Below are 14,945 nucleotides of genomic sequence, written 5' to 3'. Positions count from 1 at the left end.
TGTGCCATATCAGCCCAATCTGAAATCCCACATGCATGGGACATACACAACCTCATCACCAGCAGATATGTTCATACCCGAGGCATATCCTATCACACCCTTCAACTTGCCTAGAGACATGCCACATGCAAAATAATAATGCGCTATTACCCCCACCCCCATAGAACTTCCTTGTTATGCTCATAGATCTCCTTATGCAGTTTGCCTTTGTTCCGAACACTTCATTATAGTAAGAGGTGTACTCATCCATGAAGACATTGAAGCTCTATCACTGGGTCCCTGGACACATCCCATGGTTTTATTAATTTTTTCCAACAGGAATTCTGCTGGAGTATTTTACTTCGCTGGTATTCTGCGCGACAAATTAATTGATTGAATTTTTCTTAAAAGATGGTGGGGCGTTCCCCAACAAACCCCACGTTTCCCTATGCTAGTACACCTACCCCAGTTAGTACACCTGCCCCAAACCCCTTCCCACCCCTTTTACCTCCAGCCCCCTCAAATTTTTTGACAGAATTCCGATCAGTAAAACAACAGGATAGCCATCCTATAATAAGGGTCCATTTCTAGATGTGGCCATTTAATACAACATTCAAACTATGAACTTTATCACCATGATCTAGTTACAAGCGGACACCTTGTGTCCAAAATATCATCCCTCTTACCAAATTACTACCCACACTCAGCAAATATAATGAGGACCCTTCTGGATTTTCTCCAACAACAATCCAGTGTCCAGTAACCTTAAAAACTTACATCGGACACCTTACCCCTCTGCCCCCATGGAAATCCTTTTGAGCGTATCCAACACAACCCAACACTCAATGTATCCTTCAAACACATGAAACCCACCAGGTGCATATATAGAACTGTAAGTCATAAGTAATGTTCCCTCAAATGTTTTTGGGATGTGTGTGCCAAAGAATAGTTGTGTGTGGGCTGTTTCTCAGTGATGTGCGCAACTGAGTGATGCGCCGCCAGAGCGGTGGTGGTCGGCGGTGCCGGCCCGGCGCCCGACCAGTGAGCAAGTGCTTAGTGATCCGATTCCACAGTGTGCAAGCGAGGAATGTGAATTTGCGGCACAACAAGCTCTACTTCAATAGACATTTGCGTGCTCCATTCTGCTAAGACTTTAGCTCATCTCAAATTGTGTCCTTTTACATCTCTGAACATTAGCAAGATCTTTAGTTTTATGATGGGTTGGTACAAGAACGGAGGGGTTCTACTAGTGGCAGACAGATTCTGCCTTACAAATTAATATTAGTGGCACAGCAGTAGCGCCTCCTGCATTCTCAGTTCACTAAATGTATGGAATATAAAGGAAATGCTTTCTATTGCTTTAATGAAATAAGCAATGCACGAACATGATCAATGACAAAGAGGACTTCATAGAAGGGGGTATGGATGGACACTGGACAGTTAAATAAAAAGCACTGAATCATGTAATGTCAGTTTGTCCTGGAAGTTAACTCGACAGTCTCAGAGAATCTGCGAAGAAAAGGGTGACTAGACTATTAGCACAGCATCATCAGAGGACTCTTAGTGTTGTGCAACCAAATCAGAGGTCCAGCAAGCGGCGACACTCTAACAAGGAAGGGATTAGTATATTATGTTTACTATTTTATTCAACATGAACAATAAATATCAAGATGACGGAACTTACAAAATAAATTGTTTTACAAACAATTAAGAAAATAAATTAAACAATTATGTAAATAATACAGAAAACAAACATTTCTCATCAGATAGGAAGACAACAGGACAGAGAGCACCACCAGTGTTGCCATGTATTGTAAGCTGATGAGATGTTAATACAAGAAAAAATACAAATCTACACATTTTCATTTAAATTAAGGGATATGTGAATGCCCCACATACCAATTGCTGTTCGTTAAAGTTGGAGAGTCAGTAACATTTCAACAGCATAAACAGGTTTCCTTTGAAAGCTTCTTTCTAATATGCTTTTGTTTTTAAAAGTCAAAGTTCTCTCTGATGAGCAAAGCATCAATAAGCTCTAAAAGTTTCAAAGTGAGGAGTCAGGCCAAACAAAGTGTCAGCAGTGGCATTGATGAGAAGTTGACAGTGTCGGTGGTTAGCTTATGACACTTCACTGGTGCTTCCACTCGCCAATGGCGGTGCACTGCCTGCCGTGGGACTACTGAAACTCGAGTCTTTTGAGCTGTCAGACTCCCCCTGATTCATGTGCTTCTCTCGCCCGTCTTTGCCGCTCTTCCAGTGCTGATACACTTCATCAAGATTGACTTCATTATGCAATAGATACACCTTCGTTCGCATGAGCATGTCAAGGTGACTTTCCTCCAGTCGATTCCTTGATTTGGTCTTAATGCTGTTCATGAGACTGAACCCTTGCTCACACTCTGCTCTTGAAGGCTTGAAATGTGGCGCATATGTCCATGAGCTGTGCCACTATACTATATGTACTCCGTGGCATGTTGAAGTGTGAAATTCACCATGTCTTGAAAACATTTTAAAGAACCACACTTGCTCCTCTCTGCAACCATGTACTTCAAGGCATTATACTGCGTAACGATGAAATCCACCGCAAGCATGGTAGGGTCTGATTCTGTACACTCCACCTCATTACAATCTAAAATGTCTTTGTATTTTTCAGCAAGATGCTTAACATTTTCTATTCCAAAGTCAAAGTTGCATTGTTGAGAGGCTAGTGAATCAAAATCAAAACTGGCCCAGTCCTTCAGTTCGTTTTCTGGAAACCTGTTCTCCATATGCTCACACACCAAGCCAATAAAACTCAGAATAGATGCAGTATTGAAGTCCTTCTCGTTGTCAGAGTATGTTGAGATCAGCTTTCTAACTGTGCTGCTCCAGAACACTTCCTGACAAGGTACTGTCCCCTAATCTGGTTGATCTTTTGGAGTAACTTGGAAAAGTCTGCTAGATCACGAAGAATATCACATAACACTGCCAAGGAAATGTGATAAGTGGGGTCAGACAGTTTCTTGAAACAGTATTTCGCTATAGGATCATTTTCTTCCTTCAGTTCCTGATCAAAGTATTTTAGCAACGCCTCATAATTGTGCATTAATGCATTTACTGCAAAATATCTTGATAACAACCTCACTTCATTGAGCGGCCGAAATGACTAAGCATCACATTCAATGACTGATGCCATTTCTTCAAATTTAGAATGTAGATCTGCAAAACACAGAATAAACAGTTCTTAGCAAGGTTTCTACTTCCCTAATCTTTGGCACCTTCTTCCAAGCATCCCTGATGCCCAATTCTTCACGGTGAGCTACACAGTGTTGCTCAAGGAAATGTGGAATAGATTGTTTAAGCCTTGTAGCAACACCCTTGTTTTTGCCAAGCATAATAGATGCACCATTTTCTGCAGATTCAGACCATTGGCAGAGTAAAATGCAGTAATTGCTGAAATGACAGCTTCCGCATTGCAAGACGTTAACTTGACAATTCCACGGAACACAGTTTTGTACATTGAATGTGGTGTTGGTGCAGGAGATCTGATTTTAAAGTAAATAACTAACATTTTACTGACTGAAATCTCACTGCTTTCATCAACAATCCGAGTGTGAAATGGAGCATTGGGAACTTCTGCCAAGATTTCTGATCTGATTATGCTGCTGATGGACTCCCAGGAATTCAAACGCATCATTTTTACTTCTCCAGCTATCTGGTATTTTGGTGTACTGCACTATGTGATTGTGGATTTCCTGCACAGATAGCATGGAAGTGTTTAATTTTACAGCTAGCAAAACTTTGTGCAGTTGAACTTTCACCTCTTCAGGCTTGGACCGTTGTCGCTCAACCATGACCAATCTATTACCTCTCTCAGTTTACGTTTGTGCCTGCATACTATGCAATCCAAACCCTAGTCTTTCTGCAGCATTCTTGTACCTGAGAGCCTGTACAGCAGAGATATGAACTTTTCCAAATAATTGCTGTTTCTTGTAGTCCAACTTCCACTCATCTGCCCATTTCCTTCATGTAGATAATTCTCCAGTAACTTTAGCTTCCGCACACACTCTGCAAATCAGGCCCACATCAGCATCGTTACCAAAAATCTCTCCAAGTCGCACATGTACCTTATCTTGTGATTTCTGGGACTCTGTGTCGACTATTTGCTTTAACCAATCCTCTTTGAAAGCAGCGCAACATTTCTTCTTAGGTGGTGCAGCAGCTGCTGCAGCACTGTCTTGCCCTTCCTTTGGTGAAGAAGACTTGGTGTCTAATGTTGGTTGTCCTTCCACCACCCATGTAATTTGCCAGCACCAGGAGTGAGAGACTGTTAGAAGCCCCACTCCCCATCCCTCAATAAAAATGTCACTGAAGCCCACTACATTCTAAGAAACTCACTGCTTCCCATCAAATCCGATTTCTTATCTATTATACATACTTTTGTGATCAGGAGAGCATTGTGCCTCCCTGTACATAAAATATATAAAATATGGACTGCAACAGCCGAGGATCCGATTCCTGGCTGATCACCCGGCCAAACAGAGGGATCTATAAAGAGCATGGCATCATGTATTTAACCTAAGCTGCTTCCCCCAAGTTCTCTGGGTACACTACTCTGCTGCCCCCTTTTATCTTGGCATTTACTACAGCGCACAAAGCCCGTAGCCGTAGGCATCTAGGCGCTAGTTACAGAAAGTGCAAGAAGATGGTTACCTAAGTCGTAAAGTGCCTGGGTACGGTCATAATAGATTTTATGTATAGAATTTAAGAGAGCCACTCCTCTTGTTAGGGAGGCTATATACAAAGTGTAGTACAGTTAGGGGTCAAACTCGAAACCGAGATATGCAGAGTTTGGCAGTGGTCAGTCACACACAAGCTGATAGAGGTTGTGCTATTTTGGGTTGTCGCCAGGGTGGAATATAGGCCGCGCAACTAGGCACGATATTCAATAATTGGGCAATAATGCATGGCTTCCCAGGGTAGTGAGGGCTAGACATTAGTTTTGCAATTAGGCTTTCCCCAAAGGTAGAATATGGGCACAGCTAGGTATGGTTTTCATCGATTAGGAATTAAAACAAAATTTCACAGGGCCACGCACAAATAGTGGGGGCAGCAAAACAAGTGTTATATCAGTGGACGAGCTATTTTAGAAACATTTTCAGGTTGCTTGGGAAGCATAAGCAAACAGCACACCAATCAGGCCCCAGTGTAATAAGGAGAGGACTTCATGAGTCTCTCTGCTGGCGCAATCAGTTTGCGCGTTCAAAAATGTTGGTTGTTCAAGTCCACCCGGCAGGGACGTTGCATTTTGGCTCAAAAATTCAGGGACGGATGACCAACTGTAAACTTCTGTTTACTTCTTGGTCTCGTCTGCTAGTGCTGCTGACGACCAACACATCCAATAAACCGCAAGCACTTCTTCCCGCTTGCTTTATCTTTTAAAAACTTGCTATTCGATACATAAACATCAAGCCAATCATCATGGGAAGGGTTTGGCGGCAGCGTGCACAGATGCAAGGAAGGAAGCCAAGCCAACCATGGTCCAGCCGGGCCCTACCACTGCGGCACATTCGCCCTCAGGCCCTTGTGCGCCCGCCGCCTACCCCACCCACCCGCACTCAGTGAAACACGTGGCGGGGCCAAACCTGTAGCGCCCCGCCACCGTTAGCATCCTAATGCACTACATCACGCAGGAGCCAATGAGCGCAGTACATTAAAAGAGAAAACGGTGTGAAATGGGACGCGCACCTCTTCCTGTCACAGGCAGAGGGGCACGTCCCATTTCACACTGACGCTGCTGCTATAATTATTTATTGAATTGCCCCCGCTCCCCCACCCTAAATAAGCAGCCGCCAGTGCCACTGTCTGTTTACTCGCCAGTCACACTAGTGCCCAGTAATGACCAAAACATCTAATAAACCGCAAACACTTCTTCCCGCTTGCTTTGCTTTTTCAAAACTTGCCATACGATACATAAACATCAAGCCAATCATCATGGCAAGGGTTTGGCTGCAGTGTGCACTGATGCACAGAAGGAAGCCAAGCCAACCATGGCCCAGCCGGACCGACTACTGCGGCACCTTGGTGCTCAGGCCCTTGTGCACCTGCTGCCTACCCCACCCCACCCACACTCAGTGAAACACGTGGCACATCCAAACCTGTAGCGCCCCGCCACCGCCAGCAACCTAATGCACTACATTATGCAGGAGCCGACGAACGCAGTACATTAAAAGAGAAAACAATGTGAAATGGGGCACGCCCATCTTCCTGTCACAGCCAGACATATCCAGCAAGCACCTTGTGGCGTAAGACAATTTTCGCAAAATGAGCAAATGCTTGCCTCCATTATACAATGAAGTCATCAATAGTTCAAAAGAGAAGAACATTAATTTGCCCCAATGCACCATCATTTCGCATGCCACACTAGTTAACAAGCGCAACACCGCCTTCATCTGCCACAGATCACCACAATAGTAACGGAAGTAGTGACGGCCCATCGTCAGAGGCACCTGGAGGCTTACAAGGCTTTAGTCAGCTGCCAATCAGGCTCAAGACCTCAGCATGACACATGAAGGCTGGCACCATAGCATGCATGTGTCCAAATAGACAGAATAAAGTACTAACCGCACTAAGCAATGAGACCAAGAGAGTAATTGCAAGGAAACCAAAATGCATATAATTAAATAGATCCAAGCAGAGAACTCTACTGCCTGAGAGCGCTCTGCCAACAGATTCAAAGGCAGCACATTAAGAAGGCACCAAGCGTCATGGATGACATCATACATATGTTGCAAAGTAACAAACTCGGTTGGCTAGGCACATATACTAATCCCAGCTCCATAGGGGATGCCTGGGTTCCATTGGCTACGGTCTCTCCATCAGTCACAGTGCACGCGGTCAGCTGACCTCCGGGTGAAGGTCGGTTGAGGTTCACATAGATGACAAAATTGTATCTAAGCTAAACTAAACAACTGAGATTGGCTTGCGAAGAATAATGGCTGGCATAAACCATTGCATTAAAGGGGGTTGTTTATAAAAGGAAGGCAAATATATGTACATTCTAACCCATCCTTTTATGGGGGCATGGGGTAAGGGTCTTTCTCTAGGTGCCTTATCAGAAGGCTCGATCTTTGATTTGTGGTCCCTGGGACTTCACGATTGATTTGAAACGCATGGGGGACAGACGTTAGTTCTAGAGGTGAATATATGACCATTCAGGATTAGATATATGGTGGTCACTTGAGGGTGGTCCAGGGACGGATCTGGTGAGCAGATGCCTTCAATGGGGAATAGTGGGCATGAGGTCAGTGGACCTTAGCTTGGCAGAAAGGGGGTGGAAAGGCATGAGTCGGTCAGCAGAGATGGATGGGACTCTGGGTCCGGAGCAGGCCTTGGTCTCACATTCTGCGATGATCACATTCTGTCAGTGCTTGATACTTGCTAATGGCAACGATGAATGGCTGAGTTTCTGTGAGAACATGATTCGCGCAGAACTGACAAGGGGTGGAGGTAGCGGGGGCTGGCTGTGTGCGGCGCTGGGAGAAGGAGAATGAACTTTTGGGCAGAGTGGCAGAAGGCCTAGAAAAAGATAGCGTTTCAAAGTGCACAAAATGGAGTTCAACCCACACGCATTAGTTGCACTTTTGCATATGCATAAGATGGGTGGTGCAAATATGTACAGGAGGGGTGGAGGTGTGTCCCCCTTTGGCTTACGCAACATTTATCTGGTTGCGAGAATGGTGCAGGGGGGTGGGATATAACAACTCTCCCCAACACACAGAAACCACTCTTGTCACAGTCTGTGGGAGAACCCACAGTATTGATGACAGAAGTCCTCTCAGTGTGCTTATCCTACTAGACATCTCAGTGGCATTCGACATGCTGACTATCCCATCCTACTAAACCACATACACACCATGTCCATTGCAAATCCCCCCCTCCGGAATCTGAGAGACCTTATGGGCGCCATAATATCCCTTTTATGCAGCTTATCATAGGTCACAGATTCCTTCAAACCAACCAACTGCATCATATTGTGTCTTTTCTACCACGGACCCTCAGTAGTGAACCCCCGTCTGCGTTCTAGCAATGGCATCTATTCAGAACCCTCCCGGCACCGTATAGATAAACGTTGGGGGTGCAGAAGACAGCAGTAAGACTTATTTAGGGTCTGTATGGCAGAGACCATGTGCTGCCTGGATACATGTCCGTACTCTGGCTTAAGGATAAAGGTTGAATTCCCTTCAGCACTCTTTGGGCCTCATTACGACCCAGGCGCTAAGTGGTTAACGGCGCTGTAAAAGGCTGCGGCGCCGTTAAACACTTAGCGCCTTACAACGAGGTCCCTTTGCGGGACCCGACCTTAACGGCTGGTCTAGACCAGCCGTTAAAGTAGGGACCCGCAAATGGACCTTGGTGCTAAGTACGGTACTGCAATTTGCGGTACCATACTTAGCGCCTTCCCCATTCCCATAGAGCCCTATGGGGTGAAAATGGGAATGGGGAAGGGCCATGGTTCAATGGGGAATTACCGCCCCGCCAACCTTGGAAAGGGGTGGTAATTCCCCATTGAACAATGGCGGACCCGTTACAACACCGGCACCAACCATGGTGCTAATAGCGCCATGCTTTAGCGCCAGTGTTGTATGTCTTTGTGGTCGCGCCGTGAGTATCTTTCCAAGAAGATCCATGTAAACTCTCCCCTTAGATCTCTTCAGATCTTCCAATTCTGGCCTTCTAGTAATTCTCAAGCTGCGTTGGAATGGTATTGAGAGATTTAATCGAATAAAAAAAAAGAATGGGAGATTTATTCAAAAATCGGTTGTATGAAAATTACTACGGCCGAACATTCTGAATAAAACCCCCATTCGGTGTCATTATAGTGAACAAGGGGCGCAAGGGCTGCGGGGGTGTCCCCCTCACCCATGTTCAGTATAATTCCATGGGGGTTGCGGGGGAGTCCCCAGCTCCCTATTCAAGAAACGGCGGCACACAAGGAGGTGTACCGCCGAGGGGTAAGTGCCGCCGAGAGGGTTGGGGGGCAGTGGGTTGTCAGAAATTTTCAGGGGAGTGAAAACCGAAAGTAATTTTCGTTCAAATGACTTTTGTTTTTTCCTCCCTCAGACATTTCAAATTTGTTCAATTCTCGGTAATCCTCCTATGGATGGGTGAGCCTCAAACGCAGCAGATCCAAACCCGAGGTCCCAGTCCTTGGCTCCAAACATATCCCTAACCATGCAGAGTCACTCTTCCCGCCATTTCTGTGACATGAAAATATCAACCACGGAATTTCACAGCAGACTTTTTTTACCACACATTTTTTTACCACATTCTTCCCATTAAATGCAGGGAGTTAGGTTTAGGTGAGGCAATATAGGATGAGGAGAGGATGCAAGTTGGGGCCGCCAATTTGTTTGCATTTGCATTTTTGGAGAAATAAATCATTAAAGAAATGCGGTAAAACAAACTGCTGTGAAAAAATGTTCGGTAAAAACACATGGAATCTCTGAGTTATCTGGAATGCAGACATTGGGCCTCATTATCAATTGGGCCGAGCCGTAAAATGCAGCGGTAATACTGTATACCCCTGCATTACTGCACCACCCAACTATTAGTTTCAGGGTAAGGTGGAGGAAAATCCTCCAGCAAGAAGCTGGAGGTATTTCGTCCACCTTACCACGCGAAATCGGCCAATTCCCTGGTATTACCGCTAGCAGAATTATCACCAGCGGTAATACCGCTGGAATCTCCCATAGAGTCCTTAGGGCTCCAATTAATGGGGATTGACACTGCCTAATGCAATTTGTAATCCGGCAGTAATACCACCAGACCAAGTGGCGGTAACAGTAATAAAGTTTGGTGGCATCTCAGCTAATTTACTGCTGAGTTACCACCAAACTCGTAATGAGGCCCATTGTCCTAAACTCACAAGTGCAGGCCAGGGTGAATTCTCATTTTTTCAATTGGTGCCGCTACGAAAGCTTCCTCCTTCTGTCCCAAAAAACAAACCACACGATGCTATTCAATGTACACCTGTCGGGACAAAAAAATCAAGTCTGTAGTATATTTGAAATATTAAACAGCAGCATAAGAAAGGCCTAGTAGTTTTTACTTCATTGTGAGACCACAACCACGATGGTTGATGGCAGTGATGTCAAGTACTGGCTATAGGGGGAGGTGGGCTCCGGCACTGGAAAAATTGTACAGGGTGGACGCTGACAACCCTTTGCGGGACAGAGGTGGCCATAGCATTTCTAGAAGGACTTCCAGGCTGAACCATGATCTAAGACGTTGGTAGATACCATTCAAGGCCACTGGCGAAATCAATCTTTCAGAAGGAGAACTAACCACCTGATCGAAGGAAGCAGCAGGTGCAATGAATGTTGAAAATCGACAAGTGAGCGTATGCTCCCTGAAGCGAGAGTATGACTCTTCACAGCACTATATCAATACTACAAAGCCAAATAAAATCTTCACTACGAAGCCCACCCCGAGGAGCTTCACATCAAACAGTGTGTTGCAGAATTGGGGGATGCAGTTTGCTCGAGAAATGTTCACTAGACCGGCTGACAGCTCAACTTTGGGATTGTATTGCAATGTCATAAATTGTCTCTGTCTCTCCTTCAATTTCCAAATTCGCAACGTGGATGTCATTTCTCCAACAAGTCTCAGCTGTACTTTATTCGTAGGCCCGAAAGCATACTACATGAAGGCCAGACAGGGAGACTCAGGTTCAGCCTGCAAAGATTTACCCTGTCCACAACTGGCTAAACATTATACACTCACTGCCAGTTGGGGGGGGGGGGGGGGGCTGGCCTACAGGCATCTCTGGAGATTTCCTGGTAGGCCTCTGCACCCCAGGCCTCGTTTGTGTGGTAATCTGCTTCCAAATGTTATCAGAGGATAATGTTGGGGCTTGCTGAAAATGTGCAATATGGGGCCACTTTGAAAATTACTTCCAGGGCCACGTTTGGTTCCCAGGCCACCCCTGAGTACCAGCTAAAGGCAGATAGCCTTCAAAACACTGTTCCTCGCATTCGAGAGCATAGATGGGACATGGCCCAGGTACCTCTGATATAAATAATACACAAGCCACCGCCCACGTTCAGGGCAGGCATTCTGTCTTTCAACACCCTGCATGCTTAAGCACCCTGCATGCTTAAGCACCCTGCTGTCACAGGATGACTCACAATGTCTACACACTATTAGGTTCCTATCAGTGGAATGAGACATATGGAGAGCTATTTTGGCAGCCTGATAATAGGGACCAAATTACTCTTTCTGTTGAAGAAATTCTCTGGGTAGAGACACTGGACAGGCCAAAGCACTATGCGCCTGTCCACTGTCCATGATGAAACCAACACAGCCAATGAGCATTCACTCAAGGTTTCTGGATAACTTGATCCCAGTTTGGCTTAAGCTGGAGCCAGGCATTATTTGTTCAATAGTCTATGTTCTCTCAGTATCCACATCCCACTGCTGCTGTTTCACCTCAGAAAGCTTACTCTAGCAAATGTGTGGCTAGCAGAGGGACAGTGGGGGGCAACAAAAAGGGGGTATGAGGACACAGGTTAATCAGAAGTCGAATGACAGTAGAACAGAAGTATGGGGGGCGAGCCCCACGCATAAAGGTCGTGGTAATATATGGTGAAATATCCCAGGTACGTTCAGCCGGCGTTTACATAGGTAAGTGGCCCTGTGTCCTATCTCAAGTCATAAACAGTTCAGTGCCATTGGGGTAACCAATGCAATTTGTTTTAGCATAATAATTATATTTAGGCGGTTTGTATAGCAAGAACCTAACCTCAAGGGCTAACAGAGCTATTTCCATGGTAACAGAGTACGCATCCAAAAGAGTTGTATATAGAGAATTCTTACAAAGGCAAATACCATATCAGGGCTCAGAAGAATATTCCCACCATCGACACATAAGTTGGTGATATAATTCAGGGACGGCTGCGCGATCCTAGACATCAGTGGAGACTAAATGGATGGAAAGGGGCTGATTGATACTGATTGTTTTATCAATGAGGCAAAGGACCTGGGTACGAGGTTACAGCAATGTTTGGAATGTTTTAAGCCACAGAACAAATAAAGACGTTTAAGAACTTTATATAATGGTTCTTCGATAAAATGCCGAATACGAAAACAAGGAGGCTGAAAATACTGAATTCTTTTTTTTCGAATTTCCAAAATGCCTTTTCGCTTTAAATGCGGGGATAGAACATAGGCCTTTTTCTTCTCACGTCTATTTTGTTTCGTGTAGCAGATGCTTGGTGGTGTCCATGCGCTGACCTGCACCTCATGAGCATCTTGGTGGCTTTTGGGTTCATCCTTCATCCACGGCAACAGAAGAAAGACGATGCATGCATAGCTCCCCACATCCACGGCAACACAAGAAAGACGATGCAGGCATAGCTCCCCACATCCACGGCAACAGAAGACAGACGATGCAGGCATAGCTCCCCACATCCACGGCAATAGAAGAAAGACGATGCAGGCATAGCTCCCCACATCCACGGCAACAGAAGACAGACGATGCAGGCATAGCTCCCCACATCCACGGCAACAGAAGACAGATGATGCAGGCATAGCTCCCCACATCCACGGCAATAGGAAGAAAGACGATGCAGGCATAGCTTCCCACATCCACGGCAACAGTAGAAAGACGATGCAGGCATAGCTCCCGTCATCCACGGCAACAGAAGAAAGACGATGCAGGCATAGCTCCCCACATCCACGGCAACAGATGAAAGACGATGCAGGCATAGCTCCCCACATCCACGGCAACAGAAGACAGACGATGCAGGCATAGCTCCCCACATCCACGGCAACAGAAGAAAGACGATGCAGGCATAGCTCCCCACATCCACGGCAACAGAAGAAAGACGATGCAGGCATAGCTCCCCACATCCACGGCAACAGAAGACAGACGATGCAGGCATAGCTCCCCACATCCACGGCAACAGAAGAAAGACGATGCAGGCATAGCTCCCCACATCCACGGCAACAGAAGACAGACGATGCAGGCATAGCTCCCCACATCCACGGCAACAGAAGACAGACGATGCAGGCATAGCTCCCCACATCCACGGCAACAGAAGAAAGACGATGCAGGCATAGCTCCCCACATCCACGGCAACAGAAGAAAGACGATGCAGGCATAGCTCCCCACATCCACGGCAACAGAAGACAGACGATGCAGGCATAGCTCCCCACATCCACGGCAACAGAAGAAAGACGAGGCAGGCATAGCTCCCCACATCCACGGCAACAGAAGAAAGACGATGCAGGCATAGCTCCCCACATCCACGGCAACAGAAGAAAGACGATGCAGGCATAGCTCCCCACATCCACGGCAACAGAAGACAGACGATGCAGGCATAGCTGCCCACATCCACGGCAACAGAAGAAAGACGATGCAGGCATAGCTCCCCACATCCACGGCAACAGAAGAAAGACGATGCAGGCATAGCTCCCCACATCCACGGCAACACCCACCTGCATCTGCAATGGCCTTGAAAAGCAGGTTCATGGGATTCATTGTAGACTGCAGTGAAAGAAGGAAGTTCTAGAGAACAATTGGCAGGTAGCCATGACTATGCGTACAATGCTAAGTGCATTGTGTACTCTCTTTTGTACTGAAAACTTCAACACAATGGCATTCTATTCACAATCTCTGATACTCACAGAACCATGGTTCAAAGGTCACGTGCTAGTCTGAACATGCTTCACCTCTTGCCTGACTATGTATCTTACTGGAACTGAGCTTTGCCTGCCCAGTTTGTCTTAATGTGCCTTTCTTTTTTTTTCTTTTCGCTCTTTTTTTCTTTTTTTAAATTGATTTAGCTGATTACAACCAACTTTTCAATTCAATTGTTTAATAATTGTACAGAAACATAATAAAAACATGTCTTGCAATAAAACAATCAATACAATAATAAACTAATGAACAAAATTAAAGGTTTAGACAAGATGAAACCAATAAAATGAAATAAAAGTCTTCACTAATCATAAGAAACACATGCATGGAATCTGAGCACTTCTGTTTGTACAATGACATGTCTGTCAATCACAGGGGAAGCTTAAGCCTGCAGATGAAATCAATCGATTGAGCGTCATATTCACCAGACAGGTAAAGATCTCTTGACATTGAAAAGGCCATCACTTAAAATCACACATTAGTTTAACTGCAACGCACTAAGAAAATGGATTGTTGCGATTTTCAACAATGTTACATTGGTGCAGAATATGTGTCGCCAAAGAGCTTCTGAATCAACACTTTGAAAATATTCAAAGTGTTTTCTGAGATGAAGAGTGCACTTATTGTTAAGCTTTATACATTCTGCAATCAGATGTTTTATGGTTTCAGGCTGCCCAGACTGCTTACAAAAACAATAAATGTGTTGGTCTTGGTCAATTTTTCTCCGTCTTGCCAATACATCCTTGGTCGACCACACATTGAGTCTTAGTCGCAAGAAAGCATTTCTGAGGAAGGGCGATGGCATTTTTTTATTTTAATTTGTTCATTTATAAATCCACACACAGGAGAAATTATACAAGAGCATTACATGTAGCATCTCAGGTCATGTAACCCAGAGTCCCCATCTCCCACCCCTTGCGTTCCCCGGCAAGCATAGTTCTCAGGCCTTAGTCAGACTGACTTGGCAGCAATGGCGGGTCCTCCATAGCGTGAAGGGCCCTTGCGATCAGGCGCGGTTTGTGGGTCAGGGCCGGATAGTTCCAGTCATAGTCTAGCACTGGCTCCCAGATATCCCGAAATCGATGAAGCAGTCCCGCCCTGGCTGCCGTGACTTTCTCGGCTATCAAAATATCCCAGAGTTTGACCCAACAAAGGGCCATCAAGGGACTGTCCGCAGACTTCCAGGTGCGGGCCACCGTGATCTTAGCCGCTAACAAGAACTGGGACACCAGGGCAGCTCTTCTCCCCGACCGTGGCTATGAGCCTGACAGTGGAATCCCTAGAA

This window comes from Ambystoma mexicanum, chromosome 9 (genome assembly GCF_040938575.1).
Source record: "Ambystoma mexicanum isolate Mex_15411 chromosome 9, UKY_AmexF1_1, whole genome shotgun sequence".
NCBI classification, from domain to species: domain Eukaryota; kingdom Metazoa; phylum Chordata; class Amphibia; order Caudata; family Ambystomatidae; genus Ambystoma; species Ambystoma mexicanum.
Note: the sequence above shows the minus strand (reverse complement) of the source record.